Source organism: Lytechinus variegatus, chromosome 7, assembly GCF_018143015.1.
Source record: "Lytechinus variegatus isolate NC3 chromosome 7, Lvar_3.0, whole genome shotgun sequence".
In the NCBI taxonomy this organism is placed as follows: Eukaryota; Metazoa; Echinodermata; class Echinoidea; order Temnopleuroida; family Toxopneustidae; genus Lytechinus; species Lytechinus variegatus.
The window spans coordinates 7,005,242-7,026,094 of NC_054746.1; positions in this window are offsets into that span (position 1 = coordinate 7,005,242).

Here is a 20,853-nt window from a genome sequence, read left to right on the forward strand (position 1 = left end):
ACTAGTCCCCAAAAATATAGAAAAATATAAAAAGACTGAGTTTATTTTGCTGTCTTTTATTGATTGATTATTACCCCCCCCCAAAAAAAAAAACGTGCACACTCACAAGTGAAAGAACATAATTCATGAGAGCCGTTTTTTGAGACGCCAGAGCCACTTTTATAATTCACAAAAGAGGCTATTTTGTATCAGATAGATATGATCTTACTGGTCATGTCGGACCCGTAAATCTGGCTTTTTCTGAAAAGTTACTGGCCAGACAGAACTTTTTACCAGTCTGGGACCGTCGGACCAGTGCAAGTGTCGCGCGCTGCATTTTGATGTCTTTAATCTTCTATGAACGGGTACAAGATACTCGCAAGTGTCAAGCACAATCTTGGAATATATGCACAGCTTTTGCAAAAATGATGCACAATCTCATGATCATTTATTGGCCCAGTGGCGGAACGTGACCCAGAGGAGACAAAGCATTGGAGGGGCACAGCATTGTTCACAAATAATACAGTGCCCCTCCAATGCTTTGTCTCCCCAGGGTCACGGTCCGCCACTGAAGTGGCCAATGGTAATCGGAAAACACTCATCGTCCAATATTGAGAAACCATTCAATATTTTTTTGATGACATGATCATCTTTGGCATTTTTTTACTCATTAGGTGGTCTGTCTATGACAGATCACCTATTGTTTTCGTCAGAATTTTCTTTCTTTATTTATTTCTTTCTTTATTCTTGGCACCTATGTTTGTCGCCAACTTTTCTCGAAATTGGCTGAATCAATTTTGCTGATTTTTTCGTCATATATAGAATCTATCATAGAGACGGCAAAATAAGCTTTTCAAGGTCATATGATCATGATGACGTCATCTACGCGCCGTTAAAGTTTGCAGCACGTGTGCGCGCGAGCTCTCACTATAGGCCATATATGGGCAAAAACATGCCTATTGTAAATTCACTGTAGCTCTTTAAAAAGTCCGTTGACCCCCAATTTTTTTTTCATATATCGATAGAGTATGAGTTGTAGATTTGATTTCATGTCACCATTGTCCCTAAATTATATCGTGACGTCATCAAATAGGCGCCCAAACTAAAAATTTTATTTTTTTAAAAAATGACGTCATCAAATTTATGCAAATTTGGCTGTAACTTCTCGAATATAGATCATTTTTCGCCCAGATTTCGATATATTGTAGTTTATAATGTACTCTTTCTCCTCAGTTAACATGAATATTCGTTTTGAGAAACGCATCATTGCGTAAAACAGCGATGAAAAGAGGCATGTCATTTTTCCTCATTTTGCGTGTAATCTCTATGAGAAATGACTTTTTCCCAAAACTAGATTCGACATTCCTCTATTTCGTGAGCCATATCTCCATTTTTTCTTGTCAGCTTTCCTTGAGCTTTTACCATGTTGTAGCTGAGATTCTGGGCTATCGGAAGTGTGCCCTTCATTTTTTGATCAGATGCCGGGATCATGCCCGTATTTCACTTGCAAAATTGGAATTGTAATTCTCAAAATTGCTTACGTGTAATCTCTATGGGAAATATCGTGGCTCAATGGATAACGCATTTGACTTGCTTTCTCGAGGGCGGAGGTTCGATTCCTGGGGTAGAAAAGATGATTTTTTTTTCATTTTTTTTTCTTTTTGCCACCTCTTACATGATCCTTTATGATAATTAAAAGGTATGAAAGTTAAAATTTAGCAAGATAAAACAGATTATAATTGTTTTTTTCATATCACATGTATTTTGTGTGTAATCTCTATGGGACATGACTTTTTCTCAAAACTAGATTCGACATTCCTCTATTTCGTGATCCATATCTCCATTTCTTCTTGTCAGTTTTGCCGGAGCTTTTAATATGTTATAGCTGAGATTCTGGGCTTTCGGTAATGTGCCCTCCACTTTTTGATCAGATGCCGGGATCATGCCCGTTTTTCACTTGCAATATTGGAATTGTAATTCTCAAAATTGCTTACGTGTAAAGTCTATGGGAAACATTAATAATCACATTGAGCAATGGTCAAAATTTATTCTTAGGATGTCTAGAATCAAGATTATCAATCATATCTAAATTATTCATTTTATACATTAGCCGACTCTGAATGAAAAATCATGACAGACCACCTAATTCGTCCGCATGACGAATTAAATTCTAGTTTATTTCTTTCTTTATTCTTGGCACCTATGTTTGTCGCCAACTTTTCTCGAAATTGGCTGAATCAATTTTGCTGATTTTTTCGTCATATATAGAATCTATCATAGAGACGGCAAAATAAGCTTTTCAAGGTCATATGGTCATGATGACGTCATCTACGCGCCATTTTGTAAAATTCTTCATTTGATCATATCTTCATTATCAATTATCAAAAATTAACAATATTTACATGACATTAACTTCATGTCAAGGGTCAGGTGTCAATGTCATCAAAGGTCATGTAGAGGTCATGACGCGCGCGTACGCGTGCATCAAAGGTAAAAAAATCGTCCAAATGACCTATAAAATTTTTTGGGTACGTTTCAGGTCTTTTCAAGCATTTCGAAAATTTGCGCGCGCGCACATATGCGCGCGCGTTTCCGCGCGTTACACCTTAACACAACGCAGAAAACCCGTTTCTTTTAATATCATTGCATTGCTAATAAAATTCTGAGCAATTTGATACCTTGATCAACCTTCTACAACCATTAATAACGAAATTAACACCCATTAAAGTTTGCAGCACGTGTGCGCGCGAGCTCTCACTATAGGCCATATATGGGCAAAAACATGCCTATTGTAAATTCACTGTAGCTCTTTAAAAAGTCCGTTGACCCCCAACTTTTTTTTCATATATCGATAGAGTATTAGTTGTAGATTTGATTTCATGTCACCATTGTCCCTAAATTATATCGTGACGTCATCAAAATGGCGCCCAAACTAAAAATTTCATTTTTTCAAAAATGACGTCATCAAATTTATGCAAATTTGGCTGTAACTTCTCGAATATAGATCATTTTTCGCCCAAATTTCTACATGTTGTAGTTTATAATGTACTCTTTCTCCTCAGTTAACATGAATTTCGTTTTGAGAAACGCATCATTGCGTAAAACAGCGATGAAAAGAGGCATGTCATTTTTCCTCATTTTGCGTGTAATCTCTATGGGACATGACTTTTTCCCAAAACTAGATTCGACATTCCTCTATTTCGTGAGCCATATCTCCATTTTTTCTTGTCATCTTTCCTTGAGCTTTTAACATGTTGTAGCTGAGATTCTGGGCTATCGGAAGTGTGCCCTTCATTTTTTGATCAGATGCCGGGATCATGCCCGTATTTCACTTGCAAAATTGGAATTGTAATTTTCAAAATTGCTTACGTGTAATCTCTATGGGGAATATCGTGGCTCAATGGATAACGCATTTGACTTGCTTTCTCGAGGGCGGAGGTTCGATTCCTGGGGTAGAAAAGATGATTTTTTTTTTCATTTTTTTTTTCTTTTTGCCACCTCTTACATGATCCTTTATGATAATTAAAAGGTATGAAAGTTAAAATCTAGCAAGATAAAACAGATTATAATTGTTTTTTCATATCACATGTATTTTGTGTGTAATCTCTATGGGACATGACTTTTTCTCAAAACTAGATTCGACATTCCTCTATTTCGTGAGCCATATCTCCATTTCTTCTTGTCAGTTTTGCCGGAGCTTTTAATATGTTATAGCTGAGATTCTGGGCTTTCGGTAGTGTGCCCTCCACTTTTTGATCAGATGCCGGGATCATGCCCGTTTTTCACTTGCAATATTGGAATTGTAATTCTCAAAATTGCTTACGTGTAAAGTCTATGGGAAACATTAATAATCACATTGAGCAATGGTCAAAATTTATTCTTAGGATGTCTAGAATCAAGATTATCAATCATATCTAAATTATTCATTTTATACATTAGCCGACTCTGAATGAAAAATCATGACAGACCACCTAATTCGTCCGCATGACGAATTAAATTCTAGTTTTAGTTTTATTTTCAGTGTTATGCTTGGTATGACTTTTTGTTGTTTATTCATATTAGTATGTCATTAGAATGGACTGAGCCTGTAAAATGTTAATTTTTTATGCATACAATGAAGAATGCTTTACATGTATGTCTGTTGCACTATGAGGAAGTGCTCAGTCAATATTATGTACTGATATACCACAAAATGTACACAAGAGAGCACTTCCCTGTGCACTATAGGCTTTGGAAGCACTATGTTTGCTGCTGAATTAATTTTCATAATAAGAAATATATGGAGCATGGAGTGATTCATAATAATATCTCCACGCATGGAGCTAATAATGTTGTACCAAGTCTAGGCCTACAGGCTCATATTAAAGCAAAACTATTTACTTGAAATTAATAAAGTAATAACACTGAATCATAAAAAAGATTTTAAAGAGAAATGGCAGTAGTTGCATAAACACTGATTTCATGAGAAAGTCTGTAAAACCAGGCTTACATGTAATTGTCAGAATATCATCGAGGATCTAGATCTGGTACAGTTACATAAACTGAACTTTGTGTGAAATCTTGAAATCTACGCTGAAAAACGTTCACACTGAAGATCACCAACAAAGATAGGCACACGTGGGACAGTGTATTATTATTGCTGGAATAAAGACCCGACGGAAGTGACCAAATCCGCGCTTATTTTGCTTATTTCTCAGCAATTACACAGTTTCTCCCAGAATCCTTTGGCACATATTTTTTATTCATACAAACAGACACTTGGGTGGTCATTATATTAGATTCTGTAAAAAGTCATTTTGAGATCGTTACCAAAACTGGAATTTATCTTTAATTGTCATATTGTGCAGAGCGCAACACTGGCACTGGTCCAATGGTCCCAGACCAGTAAAAAATGCTGTCTGGCCAGTAATATTTCAGAAATAGCCAAATTTACTGGTCTGACATGACCAGTAAAAAATCTATCAAACCATCAATATAAATGATATTTTCTCCTTGGTAAATAATAAAAATGGCTTTGGCATCTTAAAAAATGGCTTTCCAAATCATTAATTATGTTGTGTATATATGTTTGTACTGTTTGTTTTTAAGTTTTTGTGTTTTTTTTTTTTGGGGGGGGGGCAATAAAAGCAATAAAAGAGCAAAATAAACAAGTTTTTATTTGTTTTTCTTCATTTTGGGGGACCAGTGAATTTTAAGTTTGGACCAGAAAAAATGGAAAACTGGGTATCTACTGGTCCGACATGAACAAGTTGGACCAGTAGAAAAAAAAGGGTTAGTGCGGAGCCCTGTTTAATTGTGTACCCTAGAAGTCACTTGTTTGTTTCATTTCATGACTGGAGGCTCTCATGTATACATGTTCCTCACCTCCTTCTGCATGTTGCAGATAGAATTCTAGGGACGGAGGCTCAAAGATCACCTAAGATCTTGAAACCAGACTCGCATTGTCATTATGAGCCTAACACTAGATTTGGGAAGAAATGTTATGTTGCAGTTGGAATCCAGGCAGCAAAGGCCAAAGATCGGGAAACTTGATTCACATAGATTCTCATTATTTATGTATGCAAAGTAGGAAACATGAACTTCGGGTCCAGGGCGTTGCTCATGCTTTGTGCGCAGTAAACTGCCGAATGTGTCATTTCTGCACATCAAGTCGTTCTCATTTGCATATATGGGTCTGGTCATGAGGACTGCAAACAATGAAGTTTACCACACATATTCATAGACATGTATGTGGGTATTGTGTGTGCTTGTATTGTTGCATCGTTCTTTTTTAAAGGGATACAATGTACTGAACATTTGGTATAGGCTATTAGGCTTACAGGTACTATGTAAATGTATGCGCAGCTTGGTACGATGAATTTAAAAGATCCATTACAGATATGGGCTCCCCCCCAAAAAAAAAAAAAATCTGAAAGGGGTCTCCTATCATTTGTTTTATTTTCATTCCTGTCTCATTTCTCCCTCACTTGTCTGGGAGGTTACAGTGTACTTTGAAATCGTTAACATGGGTTAGGTTGTCATGAAAATGAATGCCTATTTACAGCAAAAGGACACTATGTGGTACGGTATATGGGATTGGAGTCCTCAACGACATGTACATCATGCTACCCCACCCTTACACCCTCCACCCCACCCCCATGCAGCATTTGCCTCTGAGGTACAAGTATGAAGTAGACTGACCAGGCCCAAAAAGCCAAAAATGTCTTGATATTTTATAGAGTTGATCGGTTTTGTCTGTAACTTTTGTAACCTAGTATTATTTACAATTTTCCATCCTTCCTTCCTGAAACAATTCTTGAGGGACATACAACATCAGCCTACATCTACCAAAAGAGCATATCTTTCTAAGACCATTACATGGAGGCAATTTATAGGCCTACTGTGCGTAGTGTAATTTCCTTCTGCATTGATGTCTGTTCGGGAAAATTTTTAATGATTTAAGATTTTATATGTTATCAGAATGGCATGCTTCTTCCTTTTGCAAGAATTTCATGTACTTTGCAACAATTTTGACGAGATATTGGGCACAATACTCTTCAGAACGAGGAATAATGCATGCATGATTCAAAATTTATGTGGAATATGAAAGAAATCAGTGCTTAATCTTAGGTTCAATATTAGTTGCAGACACCCCCCCTCCCCGGGTCGGAAGGACCACATGCGTGTTCCCAAAATGTCCGGTAAAGGGGTACTTTTTCGCGGAACAAGTCCGGCCCGCGAATTGCAAAAAAGTGGTGTATTTGTTTTTTCACCCGGAGATTTCTTTGAAAAGGGGGTGTCATTTTTTATCTCTCTCTTTTGACTCCTGAGAAATTTTAATAGGGGGTTATGAAATATCTTTAATAATAGGCCCGTTTTGAAAGTCCATTTTTGATGCACGTGTACACGGCGTGTTTTTCGGTCGTGTACACGTGTACACGTTGTAAACACTGTGAGAGCGAGTTCTGTTTTCATGTCGACACGGACCCGCATCAATATGTCATAAAAAGGGATCTATATAGCCTAAGTCACGGTTTTAAAGCTTACCTGAGAAGTTTGAAGTATCAATCCACAAAAATTGGTGCAAATTAAAAGTTTACTCGGCTTAGCAGCGCATTAAATTAATAAAGAATGCAAAAGAAAATCAGTGCAGGGCCCTAGCTATCGCCGACGCTCGGTGGATGCGCATTTTGTATACTGTACCGTACATGCATGCACAGATCGCTGCAGAATAAGTGTAACTGAAGTTATCGATTAATTTTCATTATTATGTTGCCAATTTGAAGAGCGTTTGTTTGTAGGCTTGTGTGCGAGCGTATAACACGTAAGTTGTAGCGATGATTGTTATCGCAATTGGTGATTCTCAAATTGACTCTGAGTGTGATTGAACAACGCTTTCTTTCTTTTGAGACCGGAGCAGACCCATTTCGTGCCAATTTCGTGGTACAAAAACGTGAGTCTCCAGAAAGAATGTGGATTAAATTGGCGATTTTGGAAGTGAACTCACTCTGGATTAATTGAAATATGTTGACATATTAGTAATTAAAACATGTGCAGTGTCTGAGAACTAAGATTTAATGTGAGGCTGTGAGCTTGTTTATGCAGATGCTACCGTGTACACGGTGATGGAATTTAGTACACGTGCACTGACTTGACCGTGCGTGTACACGTGTACACGTGTACCCGAAACGGGCCTATTTAATAACATAGAAAAATTCATCAAAACCCGGGATCATATTCCTGCTAGTTTAGAAAGCTCATTCAGGATTATTTCATTTTGAAAAGTAAAGTACAGACCTTTTGTTGGAATGAGAGCTCATCTGAGATAGGGGATACATTGAGCAGTGTTCCGGATTTAGGGGGGTCTCCAAGGCAGAAAAAAAAACACGAAAACCCTTGAAAGGGGGGGGTACAGAAATTTTGGCAGACCTTTGATAGGGGGTGTTTTCAAAGGGAGGGAACGAGCATAGGCGTACCCTAAATAACACTGAGTTAGGGGCCGGGATCCCCCCCCTCCCCCTCTCCATACTGAACCAACTGAGCTCCGGGCTCCTGCTGAGGCAATGCAATTACACTCTCATACACAATGAATATGCTGTTAAAATTTCTGTATTTTATAGAAGTTGTTTAGCAGTTTAAACAACCATGCTGAATTGATAATTAAATATTGAAAATTAAACTTTGTTGTTTATGATTTTAAACGGTTTGATTAAACTGTTTAAACAACTACTGTAAGGTTGATATATTCAACAGAATTTATGAAAAATTTCATAACGGTGTTTTTATTGAATCTCTACCCTTTTCGCCATTCAAAATAGTTACATGTATGCCCTAGTACATGTATTTTAAGACCCAGTCATTTTATAAGAATAGGGGTAGTCATTCTACACAGTGCTACAAACTGAAGGTTATAATAAAACAAGATCCAGCCATAAACATTCCCCCTCGCGAAATTCACAATCAACTTGGTTCATTTAACATTAATGCTAATGAATTTATAACTCCATGTTAATTCATATTCCCAGGGCCTTAGCAACAGGCAGTGTTTAGAGCATCGTATAAGCCTGTAACCAAAACAATTCCCTTTCATTAAATTGCATTGAGAGGAAATATCTCAGGCATGGGGCTTTGTCAACGTTGCCAGAACTGGCATAATTTCGACCCTTTCAGCATAATTTGGGGCATAATGACTGAGACTTTTTTAAGCAAAGAATCTTGCATGATAATAGCATATTTAGCCTAATTTTGATGTATTTGAAGATTGAACACTTTTTTTTTTGCTTCTCATTTTTTTTCCCTGCTTCCCACTCTCAAATTTGGGTTCATGACTCTTTTTTTTCTTGCGTAAGGTTAAAAAACGGCTTGGCATAATTTTTTGCGTTTTAGCATAATTTCGCTGCTCCTCCGGCATAATTTTATTTTTTTCAGGTTAAGGTTAAAAGGTTAAGGTTAAAAGGTTAAAAAACGGTTTGGCATAATTTTTTGTGTTTTAGCATAATTTCGCTGCTCCTCCGGCATAATTTTATTTTTTTTCACTGGCCACACTGCACATGATATGTTAGATCAGGCAACGGTAGCCACATCTTACATAAATTTTGCCTTTGGTGGTGTAATTATTTCCATTCATTTTAGTGTAATTATTACTCTATTGAAATCTTGCATTATTTGTAGCATGAATTTTAAATATCCAATATAGAGGCCTTTAAAGGGAAAATTTGAAATGAGTTAATATATTTTCAAATTAACATACAATTGAAACGTCATTGAAATGTGGATTAGGTAGAGAGGGGTGAGAATGGGAACAAAGTAATACTTATGCCATATATACTAATCATTACGCTTTCTTAAAGGTCAAGTCCACCTCAGAAAAATGTTGATATGAATCAATAGAGAAAAATCAGACAAGCACAATGCTGAAAATTTCATCAAAATCGGATGTAAAATAAGAAAGTTATGACATTTTAAAGTTTCGCTTATTTTTAACAAAATAGTTATTTGAACGAGCCAGTTACATCCAAATGAGAGAGTCGATGATGTCACTCACTCACTATTTCTTTTGTTTTTTATTGTTTGAATTATACAATATTTCAATTTTTACGAATTTGATGATTAGGATCTCCTTGCCTGATGCACAAAATGTTAAAATAATAGAATTCCACATGTTCAGGGAGGAAGAAACTTTATTTCACATGACAATGATGAGAAAATAAAAATATTTCCTATTTCATATAATAAAATACAAAAGAAATAGTGAGTGAGTGATGTCATCAGTTCCCTCATTTGCATACCGACCGAGATGTGCATATAACTGTTTTGTGAAATGAAGCAAAAGTTTAAAATGCCATAACTTTCTTATTTTACATCCGATTTTGATGAAATTTTCAGTGTTATGCTTGTTGAATTTTTCTCTTTTTATTCAAATCAAGTTTTTGTTGGGGTGGACTTGTCCTATAACTAGTTTACTGGAAACCAATTCAGGAAACCAGTTTGGAAGATTGCTTTGCTTCCGTTCCCACTTGATCACACAAAAGTGTTTTTCAAAATTACTCCACGTAAAGTAATCTTGTTGCTATGGAAATTCTCTCAGTGGGGGGAAACGTTTTGCGCGAAATTCTAAACCTCAGCGTAGGCACTCTACACCTGTCTTGTGGAGTAGGGCGCTCAAAATGTGCAAAGATCGCTTCCCAAAACACGGTTGTGTCCTCACTTATGCTAAAACCAGTTTAACGATGCAAAGCGATCTTGAAAACTACATCGCTAGATGGTTTTCTAACCGGTTTGGAAGATCGCATCCAAAATCGCCTCGACCGTTCTCACTAGAGGTTAAACTAGTTTCCACTAAGTAGTTTCAGGAAGGTAGTGAGAACGGTGTCCTGTAGTTTCATCGTCTATTCATTAGAATGAACCAGTGTTTGTGTGTTCCTCTACGTTCAAGAACTGGCTGAACCGTGGACCCTGGGGGGCAGTCAAATATATTGCTGTACACACGCGTGACCAAGGAATTGATGCGGACCAAAACACCTCTTTTCATTCGGTCATTGTTGCTCTAATTGTGCATCAAATTTCATGAATTTGGTACCATTGTAAAGAAGAAGAATCATTCTTTCAGGTCATGTGTTTGGATTTATTCAAAGATTTTGTTATATAGGTTAAAATTTTGATCTAAAATATGCTACAAAATAAATATTTTCACCTGACAAAAGCTGCTATTTTAACACTTTATTTATGTTTGAGCCCAAATGATTTTTATATCATGATAAAGCTGAATATGTATGCTTTGAAATGATATAGGTTTCAAAATAAGAATTGGTTTAATCGGGTCAAGATCACACTTTTCATTTGCCAAGTACATAAAGCAGTTTGAAAACAAGAATACTGCACTCTGATTGGTCAAAGAGACCACCCAGTGGCAAATTCCAACGGTGCAGTGCTTGGGTTGGTGCATGGACCTATCACACATGGACATTCAACGAATCCCCTCCTTTGGGCCAAAGACCGTCACCGCTAATCCTTTTATAAACAGAGCGCTGGCAGCTGACGCCCATCAAGCCGGTCGTAAAACACGCTATCACTGATGGACAGCGGAAATCAATTGTGCGCTGCTCCTACCCATTACGATGTTGTTCGTTCACTTTATCAAAAGCAATGCACAGCAGCGAACGTTAGCGCTATGAAAATGATTGCAGAAACAAGAAAACAGGCGTGCATAAACATATTTTTTTCGTACATCGCAAATAACCGCACATGAAATGCATTGACATCACCTTGCTGATCAGTATATTTACGACACAGATGCAGTTAAAATTTGACGGAGAAATGTGCGGAAAACCATTAAAAATGCATCTATTTCGGACAATATTGATGTCGATAGTAGTGCTTACCTTCGGTCAGAAGTTGATTTTCATTTTGGCGTAAAATTCCACAGGATTGATGAAATTTAACGGGATTTTTTTTTTTGATGGTCAGACGACAATCGCACATTATAGACAGCCTAAAATTATGCACTGAAAAACAGGATATGAATTGCGCATTGCATTCTAGGTAATGTAGGGACTTTCCATTTTGGCATTCGGGGCTAAAACATGACCGTCTTTGGTCGAAAGAGGGCCAGTGATCGATCGGTGACGATCATTGGCCGAAAGGAGCTTGTGTAAACAATCGCCCCGGGCGGTCGTCGTAAAAACCGCGTAAAGAGAAAGTTAAGGGTTAGACAGCGATTTTGACAGCTGGAAACAGGTGGTGGTCATAAAATGCTCTCGTTGAATGTCCATTCGTAATAGGTCCATGGTTGGTGGGAAGGTCACACTTCCCATGTGGTAATCTCCTCAAATACCCCGCGCCTGTTGTTCTGTGAACCTTATCCAGCCAATCAGGACTCTGGATTTCATGCAAGTTCAAAATTTCAGAAATCTCGTCTTGTACCTTGGTGGGAAAAGTGTGATCTTGACCCGATTAAAAGGTGCCGCATATCAAGAGTGGCATTGTGAGAAAGTACAGAAGTTCAGCTTTATGTTGATATAGATATCATTGAGGCTCAAAATAAAAAGTTTTGCACAATTTGCAAAAGAAAACAGAGTAAGAAAATTCAGTTTTGAGGCACACTTTCAGGTCAGAAATTTACTTATTTAGCAAAATATTGTATACAAAATAAATGACCAATATGAAAGAGTAACTTTTACTCTATCTGATGGTGCAATAATATTTCATTTAACTTGAGGTTAAAACAGGTAAATTCTTAGAGAAAGAAAATCTCACGAATCACAAGATTTTGCAAGGAGGATGATTCAGCCACGAGATGATTTGGATGAATCTGGCCTTTTTGCTCATTAGCATAGGGACCTGCGGTCTGACTGTAAATACGTTGGACCCCGCGATTGACCAGTCTTTCAAAACCACCCTTTTTCTTGAAAATCAGTGTTTTTGATAACCTTAATGAGTCCACGTGCGGACCGCATCCAAAACTGAAAAAACACCCCTTTAAACGCGGTTTTTTTGGTCATGTGTGTGTACAGAAAAATATTTGACTGGCCCCCCCCCCCCCCCCCGGGCCTTGGACTTTCAAAGGAATTCTAATTCAAAGTGTAAACTGGAATAATGTTCACCTACTTTATACGTGTACATTCAGTGTTCAGTATTTGCAGAGCAGTGGAGAAAGGTGACATTTTTATATGAGGGTGACATCTGTAAACATGAAGTTGAAAAATGAATCTCTGGTTCCATGGAAGTGTGATGAAAGTTTAACCCCCCCCCCCCCCAACAAAGGCCAAAAGGCCCATTCTACCTTTGATCTGAGTAAACAGAGTAATGAAGTATTACAACTGAAAGTTCCATAAAAAGCAGATAGACAGGCAAATAATAAGGTATTTTAATAGTTTTACGAGTTTATTCCCATCAGTTTATTTTTTTTAGGGGGGGGGCTGCACTCTTCTATTGGCTAGTGTATTCAAAATTACAGCCCATTGAGAAAATAAAGTCATTCGTTGACTTTTCTCCAATGGTATAAAATGGGGTTTGACTCATTGGCAGAATATGTTTTTTAACTTAATGGAAACAAGTTCATAGATTCTTTTTTAAAAGTACTTGAAAGATATACAATTAAAAACTTGTGGAGCATTGTGGATTAGTCTATGGAATTTATAACAGAGGATGGTGAGTTTGAATTCCCAGCCGTGGCGTAATTTCCTTCCGCAAGAAATTGATCCACAATGTTGTTCTTTGAACCTTATCCAGCCAATCAGGACTCTGGATTTCATGCAAGTTCAAAATTTCAGAAATCTCGTCTTGTACCTTGGTGGGAAAAGTGTGATCTTGACCCGATTAAAAGGTGCCGCATATCAAGAGTGGCATTGTGAGAAAGTACAGAAGTTCAGCTTAATGTTGATATAGATATCATTGAGGCTCAAAATAAAAAGTTTTGCACACATTATGAAAAATACGAGACATTTGGCTTCCTCCTGCTCGTACGCACGGGCGTCCGTCGATATAACACATGATATTTTTATGAAAATATGCACCCTTTTTCTTAAAAGTTGATGGAGAGGGGGAAAAATTAATCGTATCAAGTCGGGGTATTCAGTAATGAGTACAGGAGAAAGTATATTTCACTGATTTTTATGATTCATTCCATTTGATTAACTCATCTATTCGTGTTTTGGGGCTAATCTTTCCCTTACGCATTGCTTTTTGGCAGAAGTTCTATGGAAAATGCACTTTTTTCACACAAACTTTGAGACACTCTGTATTCATTCCCCCATTGCTCGAGAATGAATGGGCAGTTAACGACGGGTTAAAGATTTATTGAGGAACGGAATGTATATTTCATGAAAATGAAAGCCATTTCCCCATTGGATGTCATCTTCAATACGTGTTTTTTAGATGAAGTTAGTTGTCGAATAGGCTCTCCTGGCATTTGAGGTCTCTATCGGTGACGTCACTCAGGATCGTCATGCCTGAACCATTGGCCGGGCAGGGATCGCAATGGTAGTATGATTTATGCATAATGCACTCGATATATACAATAATCTTGTCCTCCCGTTCAAATGAATGTGAAACTCATATAATTTTCATCAGAGCATTCAACAGTAGTACTGTAGTACACATTTCTTTGTTATAACTGAATTAAAGTCCCTCCAGTGAGTTGATCACCCCTATTGGGAAATTGTATCACCCCTACGTTGTAACACAGTCAGCTGTTTGCACTCAGGGTCACTCCGTGACCTGTGTGTGCGTTCAAGAGTTGTACACGATTTTCTGTCTCATTTAGGCAGAAATCTTTCATAATGTTTGCAAAAGAAAACAGAGTGAGAAAATTCAGTTTTGAGGCACACTTTCAGGTCAGAAATTTACTTATTTAGCAAAATATTGTATACAAAATAAATGACCAATATGAAAGAGTAACTTTTACTCTATCTGATGGTGCAATAATATTTCATTTAACTTTAGGTTAAAACAGGTAAATTCTTAGAGAAAGAAAATCTCACGAATCACAAGATTTTGCAAGGAGGATGATTCAGCCACGAGATGATTTGGATGTATCTGGCCTTTTTGCTCATTAGCATAGGGACCTGCGGTCTGACTGTAAATACGTTGGACCCCGCGATTGACCATTGACCAGTCTTTCAAAACCACCCTTTTTCTTGAAAATCAGTGTTTTTGATAACCTTAATGAGTCCACGTGCGGACCGCATCCAAAACTGAAAAAACACCCCTTTAAACGCGTTTTTTTTGGTCATGTGTGTGTACAGAAAAATATTTGACTGGCCCCCCCCCCCTCCCCCGGGCCTTGGACTTTCAAAGGAATTCTAATTCAAAGTGTAAACTGGAATAATGTTCACCTACTTTATACGTGTACATTCAGTGTTCAGTATTTGCAGAGCAGTGGAGAAAGGTGACATTTTTATATGAAGGTGACATCTGTAAACATGAACTTGAAAAATGAATCTCTGGTTCCATGGAAGTGTGATGAAAGTTTAACCCCCCCCCCCAACAAAGGCCTTAAAGGCCCATTCTACCTTTGATCTGAGTAAACAGAGTAATGAAGTATTACAACTGAAAGTTCCATAAAAAACAGGCAAATAATAAGGTATTTTAATAGTTTTACGAGTTTATTCCCATCAGTTTATTTTTTTAGGGGGGGGGGGCTACACTCTTCTATTGGCTAGTGTATTCAAAATTACAGCCCATTGAGAAAATAAAGTCATTGACTTTTCTCCAATGGTATAAAATGGGGTTTGACTCATTGGCAGAATATATTTTTTAACTTAATGGAAACAAGTTCATAGATTCTTTTTTAAAAGTACTTGAAATATATACAATTAAAAACTTGTGGAGCGTTGTGGATTAGTCTATGGACTTTATAACAGAGGATGGTGGGTTTGAATTTCCTTCCGCAAGAAATTGATCCACAATGTGCTGCACTCGGCCCAGGTGAGGTAAATGGGTACCGGCAGGAAGAAATTCCTCAAAAAGCTGTGAGCAACGGAATCAGTAGAGGAGCTCAGCTGGCGTAATATTATCAGAGTGCCTTGACTCTTGGGCACCTAATAAGGTGGTTCATACCCTTTTTACACAGGATTTTCTTAACCCTGGACTATCGCTAACCCCGTACTATTTTTTCCTTTTCACACATGCCAAATTGTTATTGCTAACCCAGAGATCCCAACCCTCCCGATTTCATCGGGAGGCTCCCGAAAATTCATCCCAACTCCCGCCCTTACGATTACCATCCTTATCCTCCCGAAATTACGATTTTTTTGCATTGATCAAATTGGATTGGAAGGACATGTATCGTCTGCTAACTTTAGCATGTAGTAACTCCATTACGTTCGCTGCTACTAAATTCTGTGTGAAAAGTAGACAAATACGGAGCAGCGAAAAGCTGGTGCATGTGATATGCCCGACGGGAATCCACTGTGCACCAGGCCGGTAGGCCCGGCTAGCTTCGCGAGGCGTGTGTGCTCGCGGCCACTGGATTTGTCGAGTCGTGCGGTGGAATATCGTTGTGTGATTTCGGCGTATTGATGGGTTGATATTGACACGAAATGGCGGAAAATCAACAAAAGAAGACCAAGAAATGGTGTGAGAAGTATAAGACTGAATACAGTCTCCAGTACCTGTGTGTTCGGAAGTCGGAAAGAGGAATTTACCATGCATTTTGCGCAATTTGCAGCGTGGACATTTCAGTTTAGCAGGGAGGTCGTGATGATAATTCGGAGGCACTTAACGTTCGGGAGCAAACGGCACAGGCCTACGGACATTGCGATGGCAAGATCTTCGAGCTCCACTAGTACCCTGTTGTCTTTATTTCACCAAGCAAGGGACCAGCGCTGAGCTTTTCTTTACTGGATTTATAGTGGAACATAACCTGCCCATAGCCGATAGTGATAATGCATCCTTATTATTGTTGTTGAACAGGTACTTCTTTTGTCCCCTCATTTTTTATTTACATGTGAAAATGCATATTTGATATTTTTAATGTTAAAAAAGTGGGAACAATGTTTATTTCAAAACATGTGAAATGCCCCAAAATAAGGGTCAGATTGCACCAGAGAGCATCTAGAAACCCAGAGCTTCCAGGGCCCTAAGGCGACAAGGGTCGAGCGCTCCGCGCTCGAGATGTGCGCTACGCGCACATAATTAGGTGGCGGTTGCAAATCCTCCCTAATTCTGATTTCCAAAAGTTGGCATCTCTGCTAACCCCGGATAAGGAATGCTTGCTTTTTACACACGAAACTCGCTAACCCCGGACTAGTGGTTTTTGTCGATCATTCGTAGTACAAGTACTTCACTCGTACACTTTTTACACACGCTACAATTTCCTTAACCCCGTACTATAGGTGGGGCCAAATTGCCATTTAGCCCCACCTATAGTACGGGGTTAAGCTTAGCCCACTTTGGTTTTACACATGCGATCTTAACCCCATACTATTGCTCTTAGCACCGCAATTGGAGGGATAACCCTGCTTTTTTGCAGGGCCAAATAATCCCGTACTAGTTGGGTTAGCCCACTTTGCAAAAATGCTGTGTAAAAAGAAAGTGGGCTAAGCTTAACCCCGTACTATAGGTGGGGCTTAATTTGCCATTTAGCCCCACCTATAGTACGGGGTTAAGGAAATTTTAACCTGTGTAAAAAGGGTTTTAGTGCAATATAGAAATATCCTTTTATCATTATTGAAAAAGGGTACCAGAAGACCATATCATGAATGACATCATTTATAGATTTTAATTTTCCATCTGAATACATGTTTTATGATTAAAATCAGACTCACAGAAAGTTTCCAAGAACATGATTTCCTTGTGCACAATGTATTACGTCTTTTTTTTCCTTGCTTTAACTTCTTTGTATTTCAATTGTGACTGCTAATTATAACAAATAATTTTATCACTTAAAAGGAGTTTACTATTCATTTTAGGGGGAGGTCCGGCCTATTTTATAGTAAAAAAAACCCCACACAATTAAAAATATGCTTGGTTGGTTTGCACAGTTTTTAAGTTTCTATTAAGTTTGAAGAAATGATGAATAAAACTTCAAGGACAAGTCCACCCCAACAAAAAGTTGATTGGAATAAAAAGAGAAAAATCCAACAAGCATAATTTCATCAAAATCGGATGTAAAATAAGAAAGTTATGGCATTTTAAAGTTTTGCTTTAAAGGAAACCAAAACCCAAGAGGAGAAGCAGTCTTATTGGAAAGAGTAAAATGAGAGGAACAATTAAAAAAAGTTTCATCAAAATTGGTTATGAAATAAGCAAGTTATGGACATTTGTAAAAAGTCTTGAACTTTCTATGGGGATCCTCAAATTGGCAAACATGCTTCAAAATGACTGATTTTGTGGACATTTGTTTTGTCCACAAATTTTCAGATTTTCCTCATCTTTCAAATTGCATCTTGCCCCCTTTTAATTCTGAGCACAACATAATATGTCGTGGGAAAATAGAATTCACACCACATATGTCAAGGTCAGGACGATATAATGTGAAATGTTTAAAATGAAGGGGAAAATCTGGAAATTTGTATACAAAACAAATGGAGAGTTGTCCACAAAATCAGCCATTTTGAAGCACGTTTGCTAATTTTAGGATCCCATAGAAAGTACACCAATACTTTTTAAACGTCCATAACTTGCTTATTTCATCACCGATTTTGATGAAACTTTTTTTAATTGTTCCTCTCATTTGACTCTTTCCAATATTTTCCTTCTCTTCTTTGGTTTTGGTTTCCTTTAAATTCACAAAAAGTGTAATGCACATCCTAGTCGATGTGCAAATGAGGAGATTGTGAGAAATATGAAATATTCTAATTTTCTCCTCATTGTCAAGTGAATTATTGATTAATTCCTCCACATGGAATTAGCATTGTTTAATACTATATGGTTTGGTCAAGTTGGTCCTTATTGTCAGATCAAATCTGTAAAAAATGAAATATTATATAATTCAAACAATAAAAAGCAAAAGAAAAAGTGAGTGAGGGACATCATCGACTGTCTCATTTGCATGTCACTGAGTTGTGCATATCACTGTTTTGTGAAAAATAAGCGAAAATATCATAACTTTCTCATTTTAAATCCGATTTTGATGAAATTTTCAGCATTAGGCTAATTTGATTTTTCACTATTTATTCAAATCAACATTTTTCTGGGGTGAACTTGACCTTTAAGCAAGAATGATGTCAGTTATATGCATGATAATGGGAATAAATAATTATTGGTTTATTACCTGTAAACCACTTTAGATGTGAAATAATTTCAGACATTTAACTTTTCATTTTTCTATACCTACATGTATATGTATTTCCAGTAGAATAATGAACTCTAATCACAAGAAAAATTATTTCCATTGCCATGTACCATCTGGAATCTAGAATATATAATCTTGTGAAATTAATCATATAAATGCTAAAAATACCCAAATATATTTTTAATTTTTATTCTCCCAAGTTCGGAGAACACACTTGATGGCGCTCTTCAGAATATAACAATAACATTCATGTTTTTGTCCTGTATTTTTAATTCCACTTCCCGTATTGTGGAGGAAATCGTGAAGGAAATAGGAAGGTTAGAACAATAATGTTTTAACAGATTTGGTATCCCCTATTCTCTGGTGCTTGACCTGTATTACAAAGTCTTCAGACACAGACCCTGATTGAAACTTTGATCAAGAAGTGGGTCTCCACGCAAAGACACATTATGCGACTTTCAATCCAGGGCCTTGAATACACAAGGCATTATAGGCTGCACATTCAGACCCTTTAACTCTCAAGTGAAAGATTTGCACAGCAGACAATTTATGACATGTAGTCCAGTAGAAATTGTCCATACCTGGAAAAGTTATGAAGTTTGTATGTTGATTTGGGTTCAGTCTGTATTGAAATAAACTCCATACCCAAAGTCCATAGATCTGAATTTACTTCTATAAACCTATAGTAATAATAGCTGGATTTATAGAGCACTTTTCGCCTGAGGATACAAAGCACTATATTATTACCCGGCTTAGCTTGAGCTACCATCACTGGTGCTCAGTGCATGCAAGGAATTAATCCTGCTTGGTACCTGTTCACCTTACCTGGGTTGAGTGCAGCACATTGTGGACAAATTTCTTGCTGAAGGAAAACACGTCCTGGCTAGGATTCGAACCCACAACCCTCTGTTTGAAAGGCGACAGTCAGAACCACTAGACCACGACGCATCTACAAGCAAAAAAAAAAAACGATAGAAAAAGCAACAAAAGAACCTTGTACTTCACAACTTTTCCAAGTCTCGTACATGGACTGTATGGGACCATCTTTGGATCCTCAGTACCAGGTCCTTCGGAGGGGACTTTAAGCCGTCAGTCCTCTGGTTGCTTGCTTACAAGCATTCATGCTTTCTTAGCAATCAGGTAAAAAATCACCACCACCACCTATCTTCTGGTCGTCGATTGTTAACCTTGCTACATGCCAGTATGTAATATTAATAGCTGGATTTTTAAAGCGCTCTTTGCCTGAGGATACTGTACAAAGCGTTGCTATTATTACCCTGGCTATAGCCGTGCTGCCTACAGGCGATCTGGCATTCAAGGAATTTCTTCATACCGGGTACCCATTCACCTCACATGGGTTGAGTGCAGCACAATGCGGGTGAATTTCTTGCTGAAGGAAAATCGAACCCACGTCCCTCAAATTGAAAGACGAGATTCATAACCACTAGACCATGATGTCCCCCAAATAAAATGATGAAAATAGCAAGTTCTTTTCTTTAAAGGGGAATGAAACCTTTGGAACAAATAGGCTTGTGTAGAAACAGTGAAATCAAAGAATAAGAATAAAGAAATTTTGAGAAAATCGGACAAATAATGAGAAAGTTATGAGCATTTGAATATTGCAATCACTAATGCTATGGAGATCCTCACATTGGCAATGCAACAAGGATGTGTGATGTCACTGATGAACAACTTTCCCTTTGGTGGACTATAAAATACCCTCAAAATGTCTCTTTTTGCTGTTTGTTATGATGATACAAACTCTTTGATGTATTAAAAAATATGTATTACATGCCCTCATGTAGACAGAACACATGATTTATGGATAGATGTGATAAAAGAGGCAATTCTAGTGAAATACATACTAAAGTAATGGGGAGAGTTGTTCACAAGTGACATCACACATCTTTGTCGCATTGCCAATTCGCTATCTCCTTAGCATTAGTGATCACAATATTCAAATGCTCATAACTTTCTCATTATTTGTCTGATTTTTCTCAAACTTTCGTTGATCTGTTTCTTTGATTTTTCTGTTTTCACACAAGCTATCTTGTTCCAATGGTTTCATTCTCCTTTAAATGCTTTTGATAAGCCAGTGTACAATAATATCCAATTCTTACTCCATGGGAAAGTCTTGTCAGTACACTTGTTCATTTTAT